The sequence below is a fragment of the Pelodiscus sinensis genome, chromosome 15, assembly GCF_049634645.1.
Source record: "Pelodiscus sinensis isolate JC-2024 chromosome 15, ASM4963464v1, whole genome shotgun sequence".
Lineage (NCBI taxonomy): Eukaryota > Metazoa > Chordata > Testudines > Trionychidae > Pelodiscus > Pelodiscus sinensis.
Genome location: NC_134725.1, coordinates 5,436,262 through 5,458,246, shown reverse-complemented (window position 1 = coordinate 5,458,246; position 21,985 = coordinate 5,436,262). Strand labels below are relative to the sequence as shown.

The following is a 21,985-nucleotide window of genomic DNA, read 5'->3' as shown; positions in this document are numbered from 1 at the left end:
CACAGAACATACACACAGGGCACTTCCTCTCCCAAACCAGCGCTTTGCCGACTGGCAACTTTGCAGCCCATGCCTCTGCTGCTGGAGTAAGGCAGGTAGCGAGTGCCATGTTCCAGTGGCATGCAGAGCCCACCACAGCAGCTGTGAGAAAGCAGCCTATAAGCCACATTTATACCCCAAGAAGCCCAGCTGAGGTCAACGGATTTCTACACGGGACAAGTCTAGCCCTCTCCAACATGAGCATGGAGTCTCGCGTGCCCAGACACCAGTTTTTCCACTGACACAGTCCTTCCCGTAACGATCAAGCTCCCCAAATCCACCAGCTGCTCTGCCCTCAGCTCTGGGAAGCTGTTGAGAAGGGGGTGGCCTGAGTCCTCAGAAAAGCACAAGTGGGAATGGGGAAAGAAGCCCCCAAACCCTGCAGAGAGCAGGGCTCACAGCTGGGGATATAACCAGTTAACCAGTAAGCATCGCCCTCACTGGGGGATACTTACCGGCTATGGATAACAGGCAGGGGCAGGAGCAAGCAGGGAATTGCTCAAGCCCGGTGGGGCCGTGGCCAGGAGGTGGGGCAGCCCCCCTCCTCAGCAAGCTTGGGCAGGGGCACTGGATAGTGTTTAACCCATGGGATTTTACATCCCTAGTCGCAGCAGTAGCCTCCGGCCCCGCCGCCGGGAGACACCTGCAGGGGGAGGCGGGGCAGCCTGCGCTGCAGCAAAGCCGGAGAGGCCGCGCAGGAGCGCACGGCTCGCCCGCAGATGTGACCGCAGGAGGCGGATCGATGCGGCCCTGCCCGGACGGGGAGTCGCCGCCTGTCGCCCAGGCAGCCCCGACCCACCGGCCCCGCAGCCCCCGCAGCGCGGCGCCGGGAGCGGGAAAGCGAAGGAGCCGCAGCCGCTCGGGCGAGCCCCCGGGGGCAGCACTGGCCCGAGGACGGCTCGGCTCGGCGCGTGCGGCCGGGATCGGGGCCCCCCCACCTACCGCTCGCGGCTCCCTGCGCTGCCTGCGCCTCCAGCGGCCCCGCGGAAGTGAGCGCCCGGGCGGGGAGCACTTCCGGGGCAGGGGCGGGGTGTCACGTGGGGTAGGAGCGCGCGGGCAGGCAGGTGAGGAGGGGCGGGGCGTCACGTGGGGCAGGAGCGCGCGCGGGCGGGCAGGTGAGGAGGGGCGGGGCGTCACGTGGGGCAGGAGCGCGCGCGGGCGGGCAAGTGAGGAGGGGCGGGGGCTGAACGGTCGGGCCTCTCTCCCAGCCGAGAGGGGGCGGGGCGCTGCGCTGCGCGTGGCTGGGGGCGGCGCGTTCTCTGCCCCGGCCGTTGGGCGCGCGGGCCCGGCCGCGGCTGCTCGTCACGTGCAGGGCCCCGCGCGGGATCCGGCTGCCCCCCCCCGCCCGGGCCCTTGCTTGCGGGAGAAGCGCCCCCCCCCCGGACCCCCCCCCCCCGAGCGGCGCCGGCAGGTCAGCGCCCCCCCCCCCCCGAGCGGCGCCGGCAGGTCAGCGCCCCCCCCCCCCGAACGGCGCCGGCAGGTCAGCGCCCCCCCCAGGGCCCCCCCCGAGCGGCGCCGGCAGGTCAGCGCCCCCCCCAGGGCCCCCCCCGAGCGGCGCCGGCAGGTCAGCGCCCCCCCCCCGGGCCCCCCCCGAGCGGCGCCGGCAGGTCAGCGCCCCCCCCAGGGCCCCCCCCGAACGGCGCCGGCAGGTCAGCGCCCCCCCCCCCGGCCCCCCCCGAGCGGCGCCGGCAGGTCAGCGCCCCCCCCAGGGCCCCCCCCGAGCGGCGCCGGCAGGTCAGCGCCCCCCCCGAGCGGCGCCGGCAGGTCAGCGCCCCCCCCAGGGCCCCCCCCGAGCGGCGCCGGCAGGTCAGCGCCCCCCCCGGCCCCCCCCGAGCGGCGCCGGCAGGTCAACGCCCCCCCCAGGGCCCCCCCCCGAGCGGCGCCGGCAGGTCAGCGCCCCCCCCCAGGGCCCCCCCGAGCGGTGCCGGCAGGTCAGCGCCCCCCCCCCAGGGCCCCCCCCGAGCGGCGCCGGCAGGTCAGCGCCCCCCCCCCGGGCCCCCCCCGAGCGGCGCCGGCAGGTCAGCGCCCCCCCCAGGGCCCCCCCCCGAGCGGCGCCGGCAGGTCAGCGCCCCCCCCGAGCGGCGCCGGCAGGTCAGCGCCCCCCCCAGGGCCCCCCCCCGAGCGGCGCCGGCAGGTCAGCGCCCCCCCCAGGGCCCCCCCCGAGCGGCGCCGGCAGGTCAGCGCCCCCCCCGGCGCCCCCCCCGAGCGGCGCCGGCAGGTCAGCGCCCCCCCCAGGGCCCCCCCCGAGCGGCGCCGGCAGGTCAGCGCCCCCCCCGGCCCCCCCCCCGAGCGGCGCCGGCAGGTCAGCGCGCCCCCCCCCCCGGCCCCCCCCCGAGCGGCGCCGGCAGGTCAGCGCCCCCCCCGGCCCCCCCGAGCGGCGCCGGCAGGTCAGCGCCCCCCCCGGCCCCCCCCGAGCGGCGCCGGCAGGTCAGCGCCCCCCCCCCCCCCGAGCGGCGCCGGCAGGTCAGCGCCCCCCCCCCCGGCCCTCTCCCCGAGCGGCGCCGGCAGGTCAGCGCCCCCCCCCGAGCGGCGCCGGCAGGTCAGCGCGCCCCCCCCGCCCCCCCCGAGCGGCGCCGGCAGGTCAGCGCCCCCCCCCCCCGCCCCCCCCCGAGCGGCGCCGGCAGGTCAGCGCCCCCCCGGCCCCCCCGAGCGGCGCCGGCAGGTCAGCGCCCCCCCCGAGCGGCGCCGGCAGGTCAGCGCCCCCCCCCCCCCGGCCCTCCCTCCGAGCGGCGCCGGCAGGTCAGCGCCCCCCCCGCCCCCCCCCCGAGCGGCGCCGGCAGGTCAGCGCCCCCCCCAGCCCCCCCCGAGCGGCGCCGGCAGGTCAGCGCCCCCCCAGCCCGCCCCCCCTTGTCCCCCCTTGCTCCTCTCGCCCCAGGAGCCCACCGAGCCCTTCTGACCGGTGTCCGTACTGTCCCACAGGCGTGTCGGGGAGGCTCCTGTGTGGATTTGCGCAGTCCCTAGGCAGTTCCCTTCCCCCCCCCCGGGCCCAGGGCTTCACGCCGTGCGGTGCCTGACCCGATGCCTGCGGAGACCCCCGAGGAGAGCTTGAAGCGCCTCGGCGCAGGTCATCGAACGGACTCCCGCAGGGTCTGCAAGACCTTCCAACCAAGGACTAAACGAGAGCGACGCCAGACTCAGGTTACTTCAGCGCTTTAACCCGCGGCACCGCAGCCAGCGTCTGAGGAGCGCCCGGGCCGGCATGGGGCATGGGTCCATGTCGAGGCACTCTGTGCGTTGGGGCGACACACGGTCCCCAGCACCGAGCGCTCAAAGAAGGCACGAAGAGGGAGATCACCTTCGAGACGGGTCGGGGCTGCGTCTGCGAGGGGGACGCCCCGAGGCTCCATTGCCGCTCCCGCGCACCATCGGTACAGGTCGAGTCCCGCGCAGGCGAGTAGCCCTGAGGGGTCCCACAGCCGTCAACCCCGGATTTGTTTCTGGCGGCCCGGGAATAGATTGAACTTACATCTTCCCTGGGCCCGACGCTGTGTGGTGCGGAGGGGCCAGGAGCGACAGGGACAGGATGGTGCCACTTCCTCCTCTACCGGTGTGGAAGTCTGGTCCGGCACCGTCTGTAGTGATGGCACAGAGGAACCGGGGCTGGTACAGAGTGCAGCCCTCCCGGCACCGATGCTTTCAGCACCGGAGCGTGTGACTGCCCCCTTCGGCACCGGCGCACTGAGGGAAACCGGCGGCCATGCCACACCACTGCCAGCACTGGGAGCAGGCAGCTTCTGCAGCACTGCCGTGGTCCACATCCGAGTGCTCCTCAGTCGCACATGGAGTTGATGACATCTAGGGCATCTTCAGACGGCTCCTCAAAGTGACGCTGGTCAAGGTCTCCGCACCGGTCCCAGCACTGATCCTGCTCGCAGTGCCACTCAAGGAAGGCCAGTCTGTCTCCATCACAGACTCGGCCCCCACAGTGACAGCTGCCTGCCCAATGGCCTTTTTGGATCCTCTGGCCATATCATCAGACCCAGGGGCACGGACCCTCGGGGTTGGCCTTGGGGCTTAGGGCTGCACCTTCGGCCACCCCACTCATGCGGGTTCCACTGTCGGAGTCCAGGGCCAGTCCTTCGGGGTCAGCAGGGAACCCCTCTGCCCCTTCCCCCTGCCCTCCTCAGCCCCCTTGAAGTGCCCCATGCTCAGCCCTTTCTCCAGCCCCTCCTCCCCTGCCTCCTGCTCAGACCCCTCATGTCTGTTTTTCATAAGAACTAGGTAGTTCTTTGCATCCATGCAGCCAAAGGTGCTGCCTCCCTTTTGGGTATATCAAGATTCTCTCCCCTTCCCCCTCCCTTCGCCCCAAGGCCGGCGAAGAGCAGAGCTGGCTTCTAGGCATTGCAGGGGCCAAAAGGAGCCAAGCTCTTGTTATGCTTAAACTTTCAATCCCAACACTCTTTCACGTGACCCTTTTCTTTGTTCTTCTGCAGGGCCCCCTCTGGGACCGGGGCAGGGATGTGCAAAGGAAGGGGCTGCTGCCCTGCCGTCGCTGACTTCACTGCCGTTTGGAAAACTGCACCCCTAGGGATGCTGCTGGAAAGCCCTTTGTGAGGGTAAGAGTCCTTGTCCTCCCCCTGGCCAGAAGGGTACGATCTGGTGGATAGACCGGGCAGCACTCCTTCAGGCAGCCCCACGTGCCGCAGGGTCAGGCGCCTCTATGCCGCACTGTTGGACGCTTAGCCTGGAAAATGCAGCGGTGGAAGAGCTGGGACCCCCTTGAGTCCCAATTTATTTAACATCAGAGCAGCCAGACGGGGTCAGACCAAAGGTCCATCAAGCCCAGGGTCCTGTCTGCCCACAGTGGCCAATGCCAGGGGCCCCAGAGGGAGCGGCCTGGCCGGGCCCCTGGACAACCATTGCCATTCCTTGTGGTGGTGAAGCCATTTCACAGGCATTGCCCGCCCCAAGGTCAGTTTCAGAAGGTGCTGGTGTAGTTACAGGACTCACTAGGGATTGAGAATAAGACAGAAAATACCTTATTGCCTCTATGTAAACCCATAGGCCTCCCACAGCTTGAATACGGCGTGCAGATGTGGTCGCCTCATCTCCAAAAGATCTCTTGGCATTGGAAAAGGTTCAGACAAGGGCAACAGAATGATGAGGGGTTTGGAACAGGTCTCATATGAAGAGAGAGAAACAAGACGGGGACTTTTTAGCTTGGAAAAGAGGAGACTACATGGACTATGATGGGGGGGTCTATAAACTCATGACTGGTGTGGAGAAAGTGAATAAGGAAAGGTTCTGGACTTGTTCCCATCATATAAGAATGAGGGGTCACCCAATGAAATGGATAGGCAGCAGGTTTCAAACAAACCAAAGGAAGGTTTTCTTCACACAGTGCCCAGTCAACATGTGGAACTCCTCGCCAGAGGACGTGAGGGCCAGGACTTTATCAGGGTTCAAAAAAGAGCTAGCTAGATTCATGGAGGTCAGGCCCATCAATGCCTGTTAGCCAGGATGGACAGGGCTAACGTGCCTATTTCTCTCTGGTTGTCAGAGGCTGGGAAGGGGCCACAGGAGGGATCACGTGAGGATTCCCTGTTCTGTTCACTCCCTCTGGGGCACCTGACACTGGCTGCTGGGCTGGAGGTCCCTGCCTGTGGTTGCAGTTCGCTGCAGTGTGTATGTGGTTGTGTGTACCGGGGGAGGGCCTGTGCTCTTACTGGCGCTTTGCTCTCCTCCTTCCCTGCAACCTTTCCTCTCCATATGCAGCCAGTAGCTGTTGGAAACCCAGCCCCCCAGAGGGAGGGGAAGCGAGGGGAGTTTTGGTAACCAGTGTTTGGTTCTTTAAAGGGTTTCATACCACGGACAGAGGAATACTTCCCTTTGGGGTTAACCAAAGACTTGATTTCTATTTACTTGTATAACTAATGTGTAATTTAAATTAATTCACTATCCTTACAGAGTAGAAAAAAGAGGAGAACAGTAACCCCTTCTACAGTTCTACCCGCCAAAGTTACCTTTGAACAGTTCGTGGCGTTCTCAGACATACCTATGGAATACTTACCTTAAGATGGATAGAAGCATTGTTTAGATTCAGGAGATATTCTTTTCTTTATGTCTTTGCTTTTGGATTTTTTGTTGCAACTTATGACCGGTGTTCCCCTTTCGGAGCTTACGAGCAACAGCAAGATTCAGCGCTGGGGAGGGAGCCCTGGTTGATCAGACCTGGCTTTTCGGATTCGCAACCCATCCGCTTTTGGTCTGTTTAGTTCAACCTTTTTACCGTGTTTCGGTATTTTTCCTCTTGTCTGACTTTGCTGACATTACTTTTTGTTGTCTCATTCGGCTCCCCCCCCCCCCCCTTTTTTTTTTGGCATTGTATTTTACTTTTGTCTGCTTCTTATTTGGGGTTATCAGCACTTTGTTGCTTTTCCTGTTTTTGTTACTTTTACTTCCCTAAAAGCGGGGTTATTGTTGGTCATCCAATCAAATTTGGGTTTCTCGTTTACGTCTCCTGTATCTTGACAATGCTGCCTTCCTTTTACACTTCCAACTAAATTAGTGCTCATTTGACATACACTGGGTAGGCCTTAACATGTCCTTTTCACACTGACGAGAAGCTGTTGCAATTAGCCGTAGAGCGAACCCTGTTTCTGAGCCCTGGTTCTGTTTTGCAGGGTCAGGCCTGCCCGTCTCTTCCCGACGTGGGACCCTGGCGCCGAGCCCACGGCTCAGTTGTGGAGGACCCAAGATGTCTGCGGGTCCGAGTCGGAAACCTGAGCCTGAGGACACACGCCCCTTGCAAGAGAGGAAGCTGCCCTTTGCCAGCACAGCAGTCGGGGCCTTCTGCCAAGAGCAGGCCAGGCTTGGGAACCCGGACTTGGACGACGCTTTCCTTCAGCGTTCCTTGAGAACACACCTGCCGCCCAGGTTTGAACCGCGTGTGTGTGTAGTACAGTCCCTTCGTGCCGAAACGGGGGCACCTTTGCATTGCCGGGACGAGGAGCTGGAACTGTGGTGCTCCAGGCTCCGGCTTACGGGGTTTCCATCCTCTCCTGGGTTTACAGTTCAGTTCAGTGGCTCTCGGTGTTGCCTCTGTGCTGCAGAGCGAAAAGCCCGTACATCTCTGATCCCCTTTACTGCTGAACCGTATTCATGCCCAGGGCTTCCTCTCACCATTCATCCACAAGTGCTGATGAAAACCGGAGAGGGGACATGCGCGTGTTCCCGCCGAAGTGAAAAGGGTTTCACGGAGTCTCGTGGTAGGTTTGGGCGAGAGGCGGCAACTCTGTTCTGTTGGGCTAGCGATGCTAAGCCTGGAGTAAAAAATCAGGGAATAAGCTAATCCCTGGTAACCTAACCCATGCCAGCACAACCCACACTGTGCTGTCATGCCCTCCACCCCCAGGGCTGCGAGAAGCAGCGCAGCTCTCCGAGCTTGTATCCCAGGGTTCGTAGCACCACAGCGCTGTGTGCTCACGTGTCGGGTGTTGTGGGACAGTTTGCCTGCCTGCTCTGGTAGCCGCAGGCTGCTGTGTGGACATTTTTATACTGTGCCACACGCCAGACTTGTATGAAGCTGAAGAAGCACCCAGCTGGGCGCTGAGCGAGGGGAAGAGGTTGTGAATTCAAACCGATCGATTGCTGGTTCCAGGCTTCTGGGAAAGGATCGGACCATCGGGTCTTGATGGTTCACCTAGGTGCTGCCTCCGTGGGGGCTGCAGGGCCGGAGCACCTCTGGGGGTAAAATGGGGGGTTCTCAGCATTCCCCCGATCCACTCCCTGCTTGCCCCGCTGATTGGCTTCTTCCCCGTGCCCCGCCGCAGTCAGACATTTTGCCATGTGCCGGGGGGGAGCGAGGGCACCGCTCAGGGGTGGGGCCGGGTTGAGCACTCCCAGGCAGTTTGGAAAGTCAGCGTCTCTGCTTGTTCTGACCGCGACTGGGGCAACAGGCAGTCTCAGGGTAGTAATGCACGTACAGCAGAGGCAGCAATACTTTTATTGGGTAGCACTTAATGAGTTTTAGTACGTGGTCGCGGGCTGGTGGTATGTAGAAAGCTGCTCCCCATAGGAAGACTTTAGGGGCACTGAGCATGCTCAGTACCTCTGCTGAAGCCCCTGCCCACGCTGGGTATAAGTTTCTGCTGGCTGCATTTCATAGGGGCGAAAGAGGGGACATGAAGCCTCGTAAGGTTTCACAGCTTTGTTTGAGCTTCGGCCGGGGGGTCTCTGACTCACTGCAACCCATTTTCATCGGTGCTTTGCCACCTTGCAGATGGTCCTGCTGTTACTTTGCTAGCCCTGTGCTAGTGTTGGGCTGGCCGGGAAGCCGGAGGTACTGACCTGAGCCATTCGGGCTGTGGTCTTCGGACAGCACTTGCTGCCTTTCATTGGAACTTTACAGCACTTGCCAGCCAGGCAGGCTAACGCCCCAGTCTCGGCTTGAACCAAAGCCGATCGGCAGCCACGGGGGAAGACGCACCTAAACCCCTCCCCTCCTGCGCCTCGCTCCATTCGGACAGAGACTGGAGAACAGATCCAACACAAGAACCGCACAGCCTGCTGGGAATCCCTGCTCCAGGTGCTAATGACCCCTCCCCTGCACACACCCCTGTCGGTAATGCTCAGGTCGATTCGAGGAAAAAGTCCTCGCCTGCCTAATTGAATGAGGCGGCCCCTCTAAGGCCGGGGTGGAAAACCCGCAGGCTGGGAGGCTCTGGACTCCCTCCCACGCCCAGCACCAGGGCAACTCGGCACTGATGCGTCAGCCACGCGGGGAGGGGCTCCTAGGCTTGGAGCAGCGTGTCCTGTCCTGCTACAGGGACCCTGAGTCTCGGGAGCCAGATCCGGGCAAGCCGCAGGCAGCCTCTTCAGAAGGGAGGACGCGGCTCTGTGAAGAGCTGCACAGGGAAGCTCTGTGTCCCCGCTCGCTTGCAAGCTGCACCCCGCTCGGGTACAGGCGCACAGCCGTGTAGGACCGGGATGTAAGGGTGTCACCGTTTCATCAGCTGATTGGCTTCCATTCCGGCTGTGTCGTTTCCCGGCTGCCAGCCCTGCTCCTGGGCGCCGGCTGTCCCCTGCGCTGCAGTATGAAGCTGTGCAGTCCGCAGCGCGTGGGACGGTGTAACTGGGAGGATTGTTAACAGGGACATGCGTACATTGTAGCTGTAGTTTACATCCCTAGTATACAGCCGTTCGCACAGCTCCGGGAGGTGTCCCCAGTAATCCGCCCCTGTCCCGTCCTGCCCAGACCCTGCTCCTGCACCCCACCTCCCTCCAGACTGCCCATCTTCCCTCTGCTCCTGTACCCATCCAATGGCCCAAGCAGACCCTGAATCTCCACCCCCTCGGCATGAACAGCCTGCCTAGACCCGCCCCAGCCTGCTGCCCAGGAAACACCGACGGCACGCCACCCTGGGCCCTAGAAGAGTGCACCTGGACGGTCCCTCAGTGCTTTGGACAGTGGCTCGGAGACCGGGGGCCACCAGGTAACAAACCCCCAAATATAAGGGCAGAAGCCGAGGGAGGCACCTGGGGAGCAAGGAGAGCTGGGGCTGCCTTGCTGTGCCTCCCCCGCTGCTGCCGGGATAGGCAGAGCCGAGGAAGAGAGGGAGGGATGGGCGCGGGGGATTGTCCTGGCCCTTCCCCAGCCCTCCTGCCGTCCCCTCACCTCCCCAGCCCCCTGCACTGAGAGAGTGCCCGCGCAAAGGTGGGGGAATGGTATCCCCGATGCGGTGAATGTCACCATCCCCACTAGGCAGGCACTGCCGGCCCCCGGCTGGGCCCCCGGCTGAGCCACAAGCGTCTGTCCGGGGCATAGGAATAGTCTCAGGACCATACCTGGGGCCAGCAGCTATGGCAGGGGAAACCTAGCCACCAGCTCAGCCGGGGCAGGGTCTCAGGGAAATCCTCTGTCCCGCAGTGGGGGCTCCCTGCTCTCCCTGGGACAGAGGGCCTCCTGTCCAAGCCCTGTGGCCAGAGGGTGGGGCAGGCTGTGCTGGAAGAGGCGCTGGGTGGACGGCTGAGTTCGGTGGCGATTGAAGAATTGTTTGTGTGTGTGTGTACAGCTTCCCTCTGTGTGCTGGCTAGCTGGGGTTTGGAGCAGGGTGTGTGTGCGCGCGCGTGTGTGTGTGTGTGTGGGGGGGGGGGCTGGCTAGCTGGGGTTTGGAGCAGGGTGTGTGTGCGCGTGTGTGTGTGTGTGTGTGTGTGTGTGTGTGTTGGCTGGCTGGGGTTTGGAGCACCTCTGCTATTTGGGTGTTTAGTGTGGAGCAGGTCTGGGTCCATCCCCCATTTTTCCCCCTTCCCCTAAGAATCCCCTAGGGAAACTGCGGGGCAGAGCTGGACTACTGGCTATGTGGGGGGTGACACTTGAATAGTTGGGGGAGCCCTTCAATTGTCCCCCCCATCAGCTCAGTTTGAGGGGGAGCTGCTCTTCTTCCCCAGTGGGAGTGAGTGGGGGGTGAGTTACTGAGGCTTGGCTGGACGAACTTGTCTGGTTTAGGAAGGGGCAGAGTATGTTTGAAGCTTTTTGTCCTTTTACAATTCTCAGTCATTGGGAAGTAATGGGGGAGGTCTGACGATCGGTAATGAGCTGAGCTGCAGTGTTCAGGCGTTAAAGCGGTTGAAAAGAAGCAGACACACGAGGTGGGGGAGGTCAAACCTTTTTAAATTTTGGAACAACTTTGATTGGTGAGACATCAGCCCTTCTGAGCGCCACAGACCCGGAGAAGAGCTCTGAGGCGTTCCAGGGGTCGTCTCTGCCCCCAACCAGTCAGAAATATTCCTTCACTCCCCTTGTGGCTCTCACCCTGGTGACGAGGCAGCAACCACCACCACAGCCCATGCAAGATCCACAAGATCAATATCCTGACGCCAGACAGGTTGGTTGATAGAACTGTTCACTCCCTCGTCCATTTGTAGCACGCCCCTAAGGGCCACTGACCCACCGAAAAGTCATTCGGGCCACGTGCAACTGAGGAGCAAAAACCCAACCAAACGGGACCCGGCCCGACGTGGGCCCCAGCTGGGGCGGGGTGGTAGATCTTGTGTGCTCCAGCCCCGAGGGGGGATGGTGGGAGGCCCCCAATGCCGAGGGGAAGCCGTGTAGCTGTGAAAGGAAGGGTTGGCCAAGAGGGACTGAGAACTCCCTTTGCAAGGGGGAGAGACTATAGCCCTGTACTCAGGCGCCAGGGACAGAGTGGCTTCCAAGGGAAATGGGGGGGAAGGGCGCCAAACGCAAGTTCCCCTACGGCCGGCCCTGCGTGCAGGAGTGGGGACCCCGAGCTGCATGGGCCGGATGCGGCATGTGGGGGAGGCATGGCGCTGCAGCCTGCCGCTCCTCCTCCCCCCAGCCGCGGGAACGCGAGGCTGGATCCCGCTCGTGGGAGGGTTTCCCCGGAGTGCCCCTGGGCCAGATTTCGGGGCCACAGCAGTGAGGGGCTTTGGTTTCTTCTTTGTGCTGGGGGGTGTTGCCTCTCACTTGTGTGGCCCCTGACTGACTTTTCTGTAGGTCAGTGGCTCCCGACCCAAGAAAGATTCCCCCCTGCTCTGCAGTTTTCCATAAGAGCATCATCATCTGCAATGGGTGTTGTCGTTTCTCTCACACACTTATAAGTATCTATACAGATATTTAAATGTACAGTGGGTGGGTGTGTGTGTGTATGAAAAATAATGGGGCCCTATGATATCTCGGATGGAAAACCATAGATTTCTATGGGACGGCTACTTTTTACTTCTGGATACCTGAGTACATGGCATACTTTTGTACTTTTCCAGCAGGATACTTTGACTTTATTACATTTCTTCCAAAGCAGCAGGAGTTTTATGCCAGTAGCTTTTTGGGGTACTACTTAGAGAGTGTCCTTACATAGGTCATGAATGAGAACACATTGAGGGGGGCTTGCAGGTACTTTGGACCACAAGCTCCATACGAGTGAACAGTGTAAAACTCCTGCAACCCCTCCTCCCCCTCCCCCAAAAAACAACAACCCTCAAACCTCAGTGTTGTAAGCAAGACACACGATGTAATTCCTGTGCGAGAAGCCTGAAGCATGGTAACAATCGCTCGGTCTGCAGGAGTTGGCTAGATCTGGTGTTGGTGTTTGACAAGAGCAGCGTTTCACACTTACAGGTGTGTAACGGCTCCCTGTAGGATTGTGCTGACTTGGGCAGCAATATCTGACAGGAGCAGTTCCTTACAATCGTACAAATCAGAAACTGCCACCATTAGCACAGTCTTACGAGGGAGCAGCTTTATAAGTACAGTAAACTTCCGATAATACGGCATCTTTACGACCCAGGGGGTGCCGGATTATCAGATATGCCGGACTATCAGAAGGGGGGACTATGGGGTGGGGATGCCACCCCAGTCCCCTCATAGCCCCCGCTTCTGATAGTCTGGTTCTGCCCAAGGCGTCCCCATTCAGCCGCTGCTGGTCAGTTTCAGTAGCGACCCAGCAGCACCCCAGCTGCTCTGCCCGAGGTGTCCCCAAGTCGGCTGCTGCTGAAACTGATCAGCGGCTGACTCCAGGAAGCCTGGGGCAGAGCAGTTGGGGTGCTGCCGGGTTGGTCCCTTAGTGCCGCCCCGCCCCGCCCCTCAGTGCTGCGGGACCAACCCGGAAGCACCCCAGCTGCTCTGGCCCCGGCTTCCCCAATTCAGCTGCTGGTCAGTTTCAGCAGCGGCTGAATCGGGGAAGCTGGGCGCAGAGCAGCTCCAGTTTTCCAGCTGCCCGGAGCACTTCCGGGTTCCCGATGGTGATGGACCATCAGGAGTGCTGGAGCATTAGATGCTGGACCAATGGAGTTTTACAGTACCACCGGCTCCACTCCTGCAAGGGGCGGGGCCTATGGCAGAAGTGGCGGGGCTGGGGACTAGCCTCCCCCCAGAGTTGTCTGGGGCCAGAGGCTTTGAATTAAACACACAGCAAAGGGCTTGCGGCTCCCAGCCCTGCTGCTGCGGCGTTGCCTGGCAGGCGCCTGGGGTGGCTGCAGCTATTTAAAGGGTTCACGGCTCCGGCCCCTGCCGGGGCAGCGCTGGAACTTGGAGCCTTGAGCCATTTAAACAGGATCCTGGCGCCTGACCCACCGCCTGGGAATTGGGTGGCTGGGGCAGCAGGATATAAGTAGAAAGTGGCCGGATGCTATCCGTGGGCCGGATCGAAGTGTTCGGAGGGCCGGATTTCGAACTGAGCTATTTGGGGATGTCTACACTACAGCGTTATTTCGAAATATCTAATTTCAAATATGCACAAAATGCGTTTCGAAATAGCGTTTTTCTATTTCGAAATAGCACGTCCACACTGGGTGGACGTTGAATCACATTTAAGGCTGGTTGGAACCAGTTCCGGCAGGGCATCAGATCAGAAATTACCTTGAGGCCAGGGCGGCGAGCAGGGCACCCTAGGAAGGGCTGGAGGTCCCCTATTTCGAAATAAGCATCTGCACAGCGCTTATTTCGAAATAGCAATTTCAAAATCGGCGCTATTCCTCGTGGAATGAGGTTTACCAATTTTGAAATAAGCCCTCCGCTATTTCATTTTAAATGTAACACGACTGCCCTATTATGTCCTGTGAGTTTTTAAAAATTAAACTGAACTGAGAAGTAAATTAGCACAATCCGAAGTGCCTGTCCCAGGCTGCAAATATGAGAGGTTCAAAAACAACAAGGGAGAGACTCAGATCTAAGAGTGATTGCTTCAGCCTCGCAAACAATCTAGCCAGCTTTCTATCTACCTTACAGTCCAGTTATCCAATCCATACTCCCTTACCTTGCTGGCAAGAACATTGTGGGAGACCGTATCAAAAGCCTGGCTAAAGTCAAGGTATATCACATCCACTGACTTCCCCACGTCCACAGAGCCAGTTACCTCATCATAGAAGCTAATCAGATTGGTCAGGCACGACTTGCCCTTCATGAATCCATGCTGACTATTCCTAATCCCTTTCCTCTCTTCCAAGTGCTTTAAAATGGATTCCTTGAGGATCCCCTCCATGATTTTTCCAGGGACTGAGTTAAGGCTGACTGGTCTGTAGTTCCTGGATCATCCTTCTTCTCTTTTTTAAAGATGGGCACTACATTTGCCTTTTTCCAATCATCCAGGATCTCTCCCGATTTCCACGAGTTTTCAAAGATAATAGCCAAAGGCTCCACAATGACATTTGCCAACTCCCTTAGTACCCTCGGAGGCATTAAATCTGGGCCCATGGATTTGTCTGTTTAGCTTTTCTACATAGTTCCTAACCTGTTCTTTCCCCACCGAGGGCTGCCCACCTCTTTCCCATACTGCGTTGCCTAGTGCAGTAGTCGGGGAGCTGACATTGTCGGTGAAGACAGAGGCAAAGAAAGCATTGAGTACTTCAGCTTTTCCCACATCATCTGTCACTAGGTTACCTCCCTCATCCAGTAAGGGCCCCACATCCTCTCTGATCACCCTCTTATTGCTAATACGCCTGTAGAAACCTTTCTTGTTACCCTTTACATCCCTTGCCAGCTGCAATTCCAGTTGCGCTTTTGCCTTCCTGATAACTCCCCTGCACTCTTGAGCAGGGTATATTTGTACTCCTCCGCCCTAGTCACCAAGTTTCCACTTCTTGTAAACTTCCTTTTTGTGTTTAATCTCTCCAAGGATGTCCCTGGCAAGCCAATCTGGTCGCCTACCATATTTGCTTTTCTTTCTGTGCATCAGGATGGTTTCTTCCTGTGCCTTTAATAAGGTGTCTTTAAAATACTGCCAGCTCTCTTTTCCCCTTCATGTAAGCATCCTAGGGAATCCTGCCCATCAGCTCTCTGAGGGAGTCAAAGTCTGCTCTTCTGAAGTCCAGAGTGTGTATTTTGCTGCTCTCCTTTCTTCCTTTGGTCAGGATCCTGAAATCTATCATCTCATGATCACTGCTTCCCAGGTTGTCACGCATCTCTACTTCCCCTACTAGTTCCTCCCTGTTTGTGAACCATTAATAACTACTCTCTGGGTACGGTTATCCAGCCAGTTATGCACCCACCTTATAGTAGCCCCATCTAAGTTGTATTTACCTAGTTTATTGATAAGAATATCATGTGAGACCGTATCAAACACCTTACTAAAGTCTAGCTATTCCACATCCACCGCTTCTCCCTTAGCCACAAGACTCATTATGCTATCAAAGAAAGCTATCAGATTGGTTTGACATGATTTGTTCTTTACAATGCCATGCTGGCTGTTCCCTATCACCGTGCCACCTTCCAAGTGTTTACAGATGATTTCCTTAATTACTTGCTCCATTATCTTTCCTTGCACAGAAGTTAAACTGACTGGTCTGTAGTTTCCTGGGTTGTTCTTATTTCCCTTTTTATAAATGGCCACTAGATTTGCCCTTTTTCAGTCCTCTGGAATCTCTCCTGTCTCCCATGATTTTCCAAAGATGTAGCTAGAGGCTCAGATACCTCCTCCATCAGCTCCTTGAGCATTCTAGGGTGCATTTCATCAGGCCCTGGTTACATGCTGCCAGTTCTCTTTCTTGTCCTGTACTGCTCTGGCTGGCTATTCAGCCTGCAGGATTAAATGTTGCCTTCTATCGAGGAAGTCTTCATTCTCTCTATGCCTCCCTCCCCTCCCCCAAAGCTAGGCACTCCCAGCCCTCCCCCTCACCCCGAACCCCATCCCTCTCCCTTCCCCCAGAGCCAGGCACCCCCTCCCCCGCTCTAACCTAATGCCTGGGTTCCAGAGCCGTTGCTGCCACCACACACTTCTCCGTGCAGGCGCTGGGGCACGTGCGCTGAGTGGCTGGCCGTGAGCAGTCCGGGTGTGCGGCTCAGAAGCAGCAGGAGCCACATTTTTTTTAATCCAAGAGCTGTGTGCGGCTCAGCCACCCTGCTCTAGGTGTGCTTGAGCTCACGGACAGATGCTCATTTCTAAAACAGCGAGAGATGCACGTGCCGCAGTACAGGAGCCTGGGAAACCTACACACCAGGCTGCCCTCGATCTTGCCCACCTAGGCAACAGCATGCACTCATGGTTGTTAAAAGGAAGGTTTTCCCACAATGCAGCGAGGCCCTGAGAAAATGGCAGCTTCCGGGGAGGAGCCCACAGCCCCTTGGACAGCCAGAGCCACGTTTGGAGTGGGGCTGGCTGCTTTGGGTGGGCAGAGCCCTGCACAGGAACCAAACGTATCCGCGTGATGCGTGAGGGGGCCGGGTCTCCCAACCTGCCTGCAGCTCCTGGGGCGCGGCGGCTGCTGTCACTGTCTGAGCACAGCTCTGACGTGTTTGGTGGCAGGGCAGACCAGACCCAGCGGTGAGGGGCAGGCTAGCATGGACAGTCGTTGGTACCTGGGCCCGCTGCATGGCCAGCATGGCGGAGCTAGCTCAAAGCTGTCCTCCAAGCAATGGTTTCCGGGTTCAGCTGTCTGGCATGGGGGAAGGTCCAGCCTCTCATCCGTGCCGTGCCCCGCCCCTTCCAGAGGTTTCAGGGGGCTCCAACTGCTTCCTTCGCAGGGCAAGCAGCCACTGGCTGCCAGCGTGTCAGGACTGGACTCGGCTGCGCCGTGGTACAGGATGCTCTGCACCGAGGAGCAGGCACCAGGAGGGCCGCAGCGATGGAGCTGGCAGCAAGGGGCTGTGCCTACTCGCTGGCGAGGACCTACACAGGTAACGGGGAAAGCCAATGCGCTGCTCAGACTCCCAGGGCCCCAGAGCTAGTCCTAGGACACCGGGGGTAGGATTCAGGTGGTGGTAGGAATGCTGGTCTGTGCCTGACGGGGATTCGGGTTGGGACCAGCTTTGGTGGCCGAAGGAAGACCTGACCCTGCTGCTGCAGTTGGGGGAACGGGAGTCTAGGAACACTGATCCCTGATGTGCGCTTTTCACAGGGGCGCTCTCGCTGGAGCATGCGGCCCGGCCAGACGCCTCCTCCGCGAACACCTCCTTGGACCCACACCTGCGGAGGCAGGCAAGTAACAGTCCCGGCGAACTCCCATCAGTCCCCTCCCACTGTCTGTGTTCATGGAACTAGGCGTCTTGGCAGGGACCTGCTAGAGACTAGTGCTCCCAGGGTCAGGTCGCAACGAGGAAGGTCCGTAAACAGTTACTTGCGTTCCCTACTCCGGTGGTGCAGACGGGACCGCTGCCCGGTACGCTCTTGGAGTGCTGGCTCATGTCCACTCCGCTGAGGTGCGCGCCGTGTACATGAGTCCCAGAAGCGTTTTACCCTGAGCAGTGCCCGTGTGGCCAGTGGGCGCCCCCCCCCCAGAGTGGTGCCGGCATATCAGCGCATACAGACCCCCGCTGGCCCTCTTCCCCTCGGTTCCTCTTGCCCCAGGCGGGTGGCTGGAGCGCTCGGCTTGCAGCCCCTTTTATCTTGTCAGTAGTTCTGGGGTAGGTGAGTGGTATCCTAGCTGCTTGTGTGATTAGAAGTAACTTCCGGGGGGGGGGGCGGCGCACGGCTTCACACCCTGTGTGCAGTGCCTGAAGCCTGTGCCCTGCAGAGGTGCACAAGGAGTGCTCGAAGCAGTGGAGGCCTCTGACAGACCCCTCCAGGATCTGCAAGTCCTCCAAACCAAGGCCCAAATGTGAGCGATGCCAGACTCAAGCTGGATTCTGTGTTTCAGCTGGAACTGGCACCGTCCGTGAGGAGTGCCTCCAGGTCGGCATGGGGTACGGGATCCGCGCCAGACACTCCATGGCGTCGGACCGTCAGTTGGCACCTTGGCACCATTCCCAGTCCCTGGTGTGGACCGAGTGCTCGCAAGACGGCGTGGAAAGGGAGGTCGCCTTTGAGACAGAACCGGGGGGTTCATCTGCTAGGGGGACACCCCAAGAGTTTCCCGGGCGAGTAGCCCCGAGGTTCAGGATCTGTCAGTGGAAGAGATCCCTTGGCCATCGACCCCGGACACTTTCATTGCGGGCCGGGAGTTGATCGAACTCGCCTCCTCCCTGGGACTGGTACCCTGCGGAGAGGAGCTGCAAGGGACTTAGGTCGGGGCCGACATTGTACGCGGCGCCACCTTCCTTACTACCGCTGAGGGACTCTCTACAGTTATTCAAGCATTTAATCGGCATCACAGAACAGCAGAAACCCACAGTAGACAAACTATACCTTTAACAAGTTTTATTGCAAGCAATTCTGGAGCAGTTTTAAAAGTGTGTGTGTGTGTGTGTGTGTGTGTGTGTGTGTGTGTGTGTGTGTGTGTGTGTGTGTGTGTGTGTGTAAAATCTAGTAATTAAAAGAAATATTTAAATGGAATAATTAACAGTTTAAACTCACACACACACACATATTCCACTTAGCCTCTGGGGCTGGCTTGATCATTCCCTGTTCGGTTCACTCCCTCTGGGGCACCTGGCATTGGCCACTGCGGGCAGACAGGACACTGGGCTGGATGGGCCCTGGGTCTGACCCCGTCTGGCCAGACCAAAGTACGTACTATTCAATTTAATGTAGGCTATAGCTTAGCTTGGGGGGGGATGGTACACAAGTGAAGTTAAGAAAACATGGGATATTTATAGGATGACCAGGCAATACACCATGTTTGAGTGTATAGAATGGCAAACTAGTTAGTATATGAATATATAGACACACGCACACACCCAGACTGTGCGCGATCTTGCACAAAAACATGCTGCCTGCCTACATGGGTGAGGAGTCCTTGTGCAAGATCACTGACGTTCTAATGTATGAAGTCAGGGCTGCTTGCACAAGAACGATGATGCTCCCGCTCAGGAATAAGCCCTCTTGCGCAAGAGGCCAGTGTAGACAGGCAACATGAATTTCTTGCGCAAGAAAGCGTCTACAGTGGCACGGATGCTCTTGCACAAAGGCACGTGCCAATGTAGATGTAGCCCTATTGTTTTACGGTTTGTGGACTGATTCTGGGCAGAGGAGCGGGGGTTTATTGGCCTACACCAATACTTTGGCAGGCAAAACAGTGTTCTATAAAGTGGGCTTTGGGGTTTTTGTGTGAAGCTGATTTTGATCAGAAATACTCTTTTAATTGCTCAGTGCTGGCTTTGATTTCTTAACTGTTACACTGCGGAGCCAGTGAAGAGCAGGGTGTTAGCGGCTTAACGAAAGGCCAGGGGGGCGGGCATGGGAACCCTGCCTATGTGCTCTGCCTGCCCTGAATGCTGGGGCTGGTCACTGCCATGACGTGACAACTACCTGCAGTGCCAGAGCACCAGCCCAGCACTGGGGCCTGCCAACATGTTTGACACGTTCAATGGGAGGAGGCGGGGCGGTGTGTGCCAGCCTCAGGGAAGGAAATGCCCGAGGGGCTCGCCAGGCAGCAGTGATGGGAGGAAGCCGTGTGAGTCAATCGTTTGCAACCAGGGGCCGGCGGCGGCACGAGTCCAGGCTCCGCCCCGTGGCGCAGCGCGCAATGACGTCGGCAAGCTCGCAATTCGCATTTCAGCGCTGTCTGTGGCCAAGCCAGTCGCGTGTTCGCGAAGAATCATTTCTTCCCCTTTGGAGTTTGCAGAGAGGCTGGTTTTGTCACATTTGTAGGATGAATTTTAAGGAGGCTTTTTAGGCGTCTGTGTTGGATTTTTTTAGCAGTTTCAAAATGTGGCTCGTGTTGTTCGTAGGAATCGATGAGGAGGATTGGATTGTTCAGCTGAAGTTGCGGTGAGCAGTGCTTTATGCAGATTTTTGGAAATGTCTTTAGTTCCTGATTGATGCAAGCAGCTTAATTTGCGACACGTGTATTTCTTTCCCTCTGGTGTTTGGATCAATACTAGACGAAGGGGGTTAAGGCGATTTACTATGGAATGGGGGCAAGTGATTTTAACTGGAACGTGTAGATTGAGAACATGAATTGTTACTAGGATTTTTACGCCGGGAGCGTTGGTAGGGACGGGCGTTGTCAAGAAGGCTTTTGCGTGTTGCTGATGTGTTTGGTGGGTGATAATATTCAGACCTGTCCTTTGAGGCGGTGGGAGTTGGGCTTTTTTAGGTTTTTAACCGAGAGCCCAAACTGTCTTTGGCAGCTTTTCTGTTTGTGTTTTAGTGTTTTAACTAGGAAGATCCCTAGGAGAAGACACATGACTTTTGGCGGGGGTGGGTTTTTTGGTTGGCTTTGTGCTGCATGAATATGTTTTCGATGAGACGAGGGCAGCGGTTCTCAAAGCACGGGCCCAGTGGCCCATGGCTGCCTCCCAGGTGGTCTGCGGCAAGAGCTTCCCCTCCAACCTCCAACCTGCCCTCTCCCCTTCCCTCCAACCTGCAGCCGCGCGGTTGTAGCCCCAGCTCCGGCCAGCTGGCAGGGAAGTGAAAGAAAGCAAAACACCCTCCCTGCATGTGGGCCGCAGAGCTACACGGGGAGGTGCGTGGCCGCCATGGGATGGTCCCACAGGGCAGGCAGCATGTTGGGCTGTGTAGGACGGAGTCTCGTGGCGTGCGAGGGGCCGGGTGTTACGGGGGTGTCCGTGTCTCATGACCTCTGGCACGCTTGGCTCTTGCAAGCCCCCTTCTTTCTACTGCGCCTGTTCGCATCCTGCCGGATGCCGCCCATCCCACCGCTGCCACCACCGTCACGGCGCGTCAGGGAGCCCCCGACCCTACAGCCCCGCCCGCAGCCAGAGGGAACGCTCCGCTGGCAGGTGGAACAGAAGGTTTCTTGGTTTCTGCACCCCGGCCCTGTCGGGGAGATCCTCAGGGCACCTCCCAGTGTGTAGGCAGCAGGGGGGCAGGTACTCGGCCCAGTCCTGCGGGTGTCGGTGCATAAAGGCCTCCAGCATGTTCTTCAGGGTCCCCGGGCACCTCCCCACCAGCCCGCTGGGCCGGGCGCCAGGACAAATTCTGCAGCAGCCTCAGCCGGATGCACCGATCCCCAGGGGCCCCGCGAGTGGGACGGCATGGCCAGGTGGAGCAGCTTGCGGCGATACTATTGGGGACCTCCACGTCCCCACCTTCCCTGGGGGGAGCCGTTCCCGGGACAGGAATCCCCGCTCCCTCCTGGCCACCTCCCCCAGGGGCTGAGCTGCGCCGGCCAGTCCGGTCCCTCGGCCTCTGCAAGGAGGGGTCTGCAATTCAGACCTGTCCCACACCCTTGCCTAGGTCCGGAGACCCAGCCTGGCTGGACCCCGTGTCCCCTGGGATGGGGCCCTGAGCCCTCCCTTGGGTCCGGGTCACCAGCCCCTCTCTGGCTCTGGCTCCGGGTGGTGACCAGGGTCCTGCGGCGTCCGTCTGGCCACTCCTCTAGGTCACCCCCCATCAGCACCTCCGTGGGCAAGTGCCGGTGACCCCCACTTCCGTGGGGCCCCCCATTTCCGATGAACTCGGGCTACGGGCACCTTGAACGGGTCCCGTCTATGCCCCTCGGGGTCAGCTGAGCGTTGGGCACCATGCGGTGCCTTCTGGGTAGCGTCATTCACCGAGCCAGAGTCCTGGGAGGGCCCCGGCAGTAAATCCTGACCCGTCCAAAATTGCTGCCGTTGGCTCTAGAGGGGCGTGCGAGCGAGTGAGGGGCTGGGGGCTGCGGGTTGTTGGGAGGCAGGAGGGGTTGCAAGTGAGGGGCTGGGGAGTTGCAGGTTGTTGGGGGGGGTTGCGGGTTGTTGGCCGGGCGGGGTTGCGAGTGAGGGACTGGGGGGTTACGGGTTGTTGGGGGGGATTGTAAGTCAGCGGCTGGGGGTTGCGGGTTGTTGGGGGGTGTTGCGGGTTGTTGGCCGGGCGGGGTTGCGAGTGAGTGGCTAGGGAGTTGCGGGTTGTTGGGGGGGGTTGCGGGTTGTTGGCTGGGCGGGGTTGCAAGTGAGGGACTGGGGGGTTACGGGTTGTTGGGGGGGTTGTGAGTGAGGGGTTGCGGGTTGTTGGGGGGGATTGCAAGTCAGCGGCTGGGGGTTGCGGGTTGTTGGGGGGGATTGCAAGTCAGCGGCTGGGGGTTGCGGGTTGTTGGCCAGAGAGAGGGGTATGTGAGTGAGTGGGATGTGGGGGGTTGTGGGTTGTTGGCCATGGAGACTGGTAGGGGTGTGGGAGTGAGGGGGTTGGGGGTTACAGGTTGTTTGCCGTGGATGTGAGTGAGGTTATGGGGCGGTTGC

At 59.4% G+C, this 21,985-nt stretch overlaps 1 protein-coding gene and 1 long non-coding RNA gene across 3 annotated transcripts in view; one reads left to right on the top strand and one right to left on the bottom strand.

Moving 5' to 3' along the window:
- Window positions 1–1,077, bottom strand: part of AP1B1 (adaptor related protein complex 1 subunit beta 1) — a 33,782-nt gene extending 32,705 nt beyond the window's left edge. The window contains exon 1 of the mRNA XM_075897917.1: window positions 982–1,077. The gene's annotated coding sequence lies outside the window, so the exon portion shown is untranslated. The remainder of the gene's footprint in view (window positions 1–981) is intronic.
- A 584-nt stretch (window positions 1,078–1,661) lies between these two features.
- Window positions 1,662–18,161, top strand: LOC102452584 (uncharacterized). Of its 2 annotated transcripts, XR_012895927.1 has the most exons (6): window positions 1,662–1,688; window positions 2,959–4,595; window positions 6,663–6,915; window positions 16,454–16,606; window positions 16,828–16,907; window positions 17,566–18,161. It is a non-coding gene; the product is annotated as an uncharacterized LOC102452584 (long non-coding RNA). The 2 variants fall into 2 exon arrangements; XR_012895926.1 differs by lacking the exon at window positions 1,662–1,688 and having other exon boundaries at window positions 2,889–4,595.
- Window positions 18,162–21,985: the final 3,824 nt, after the last annotated feature.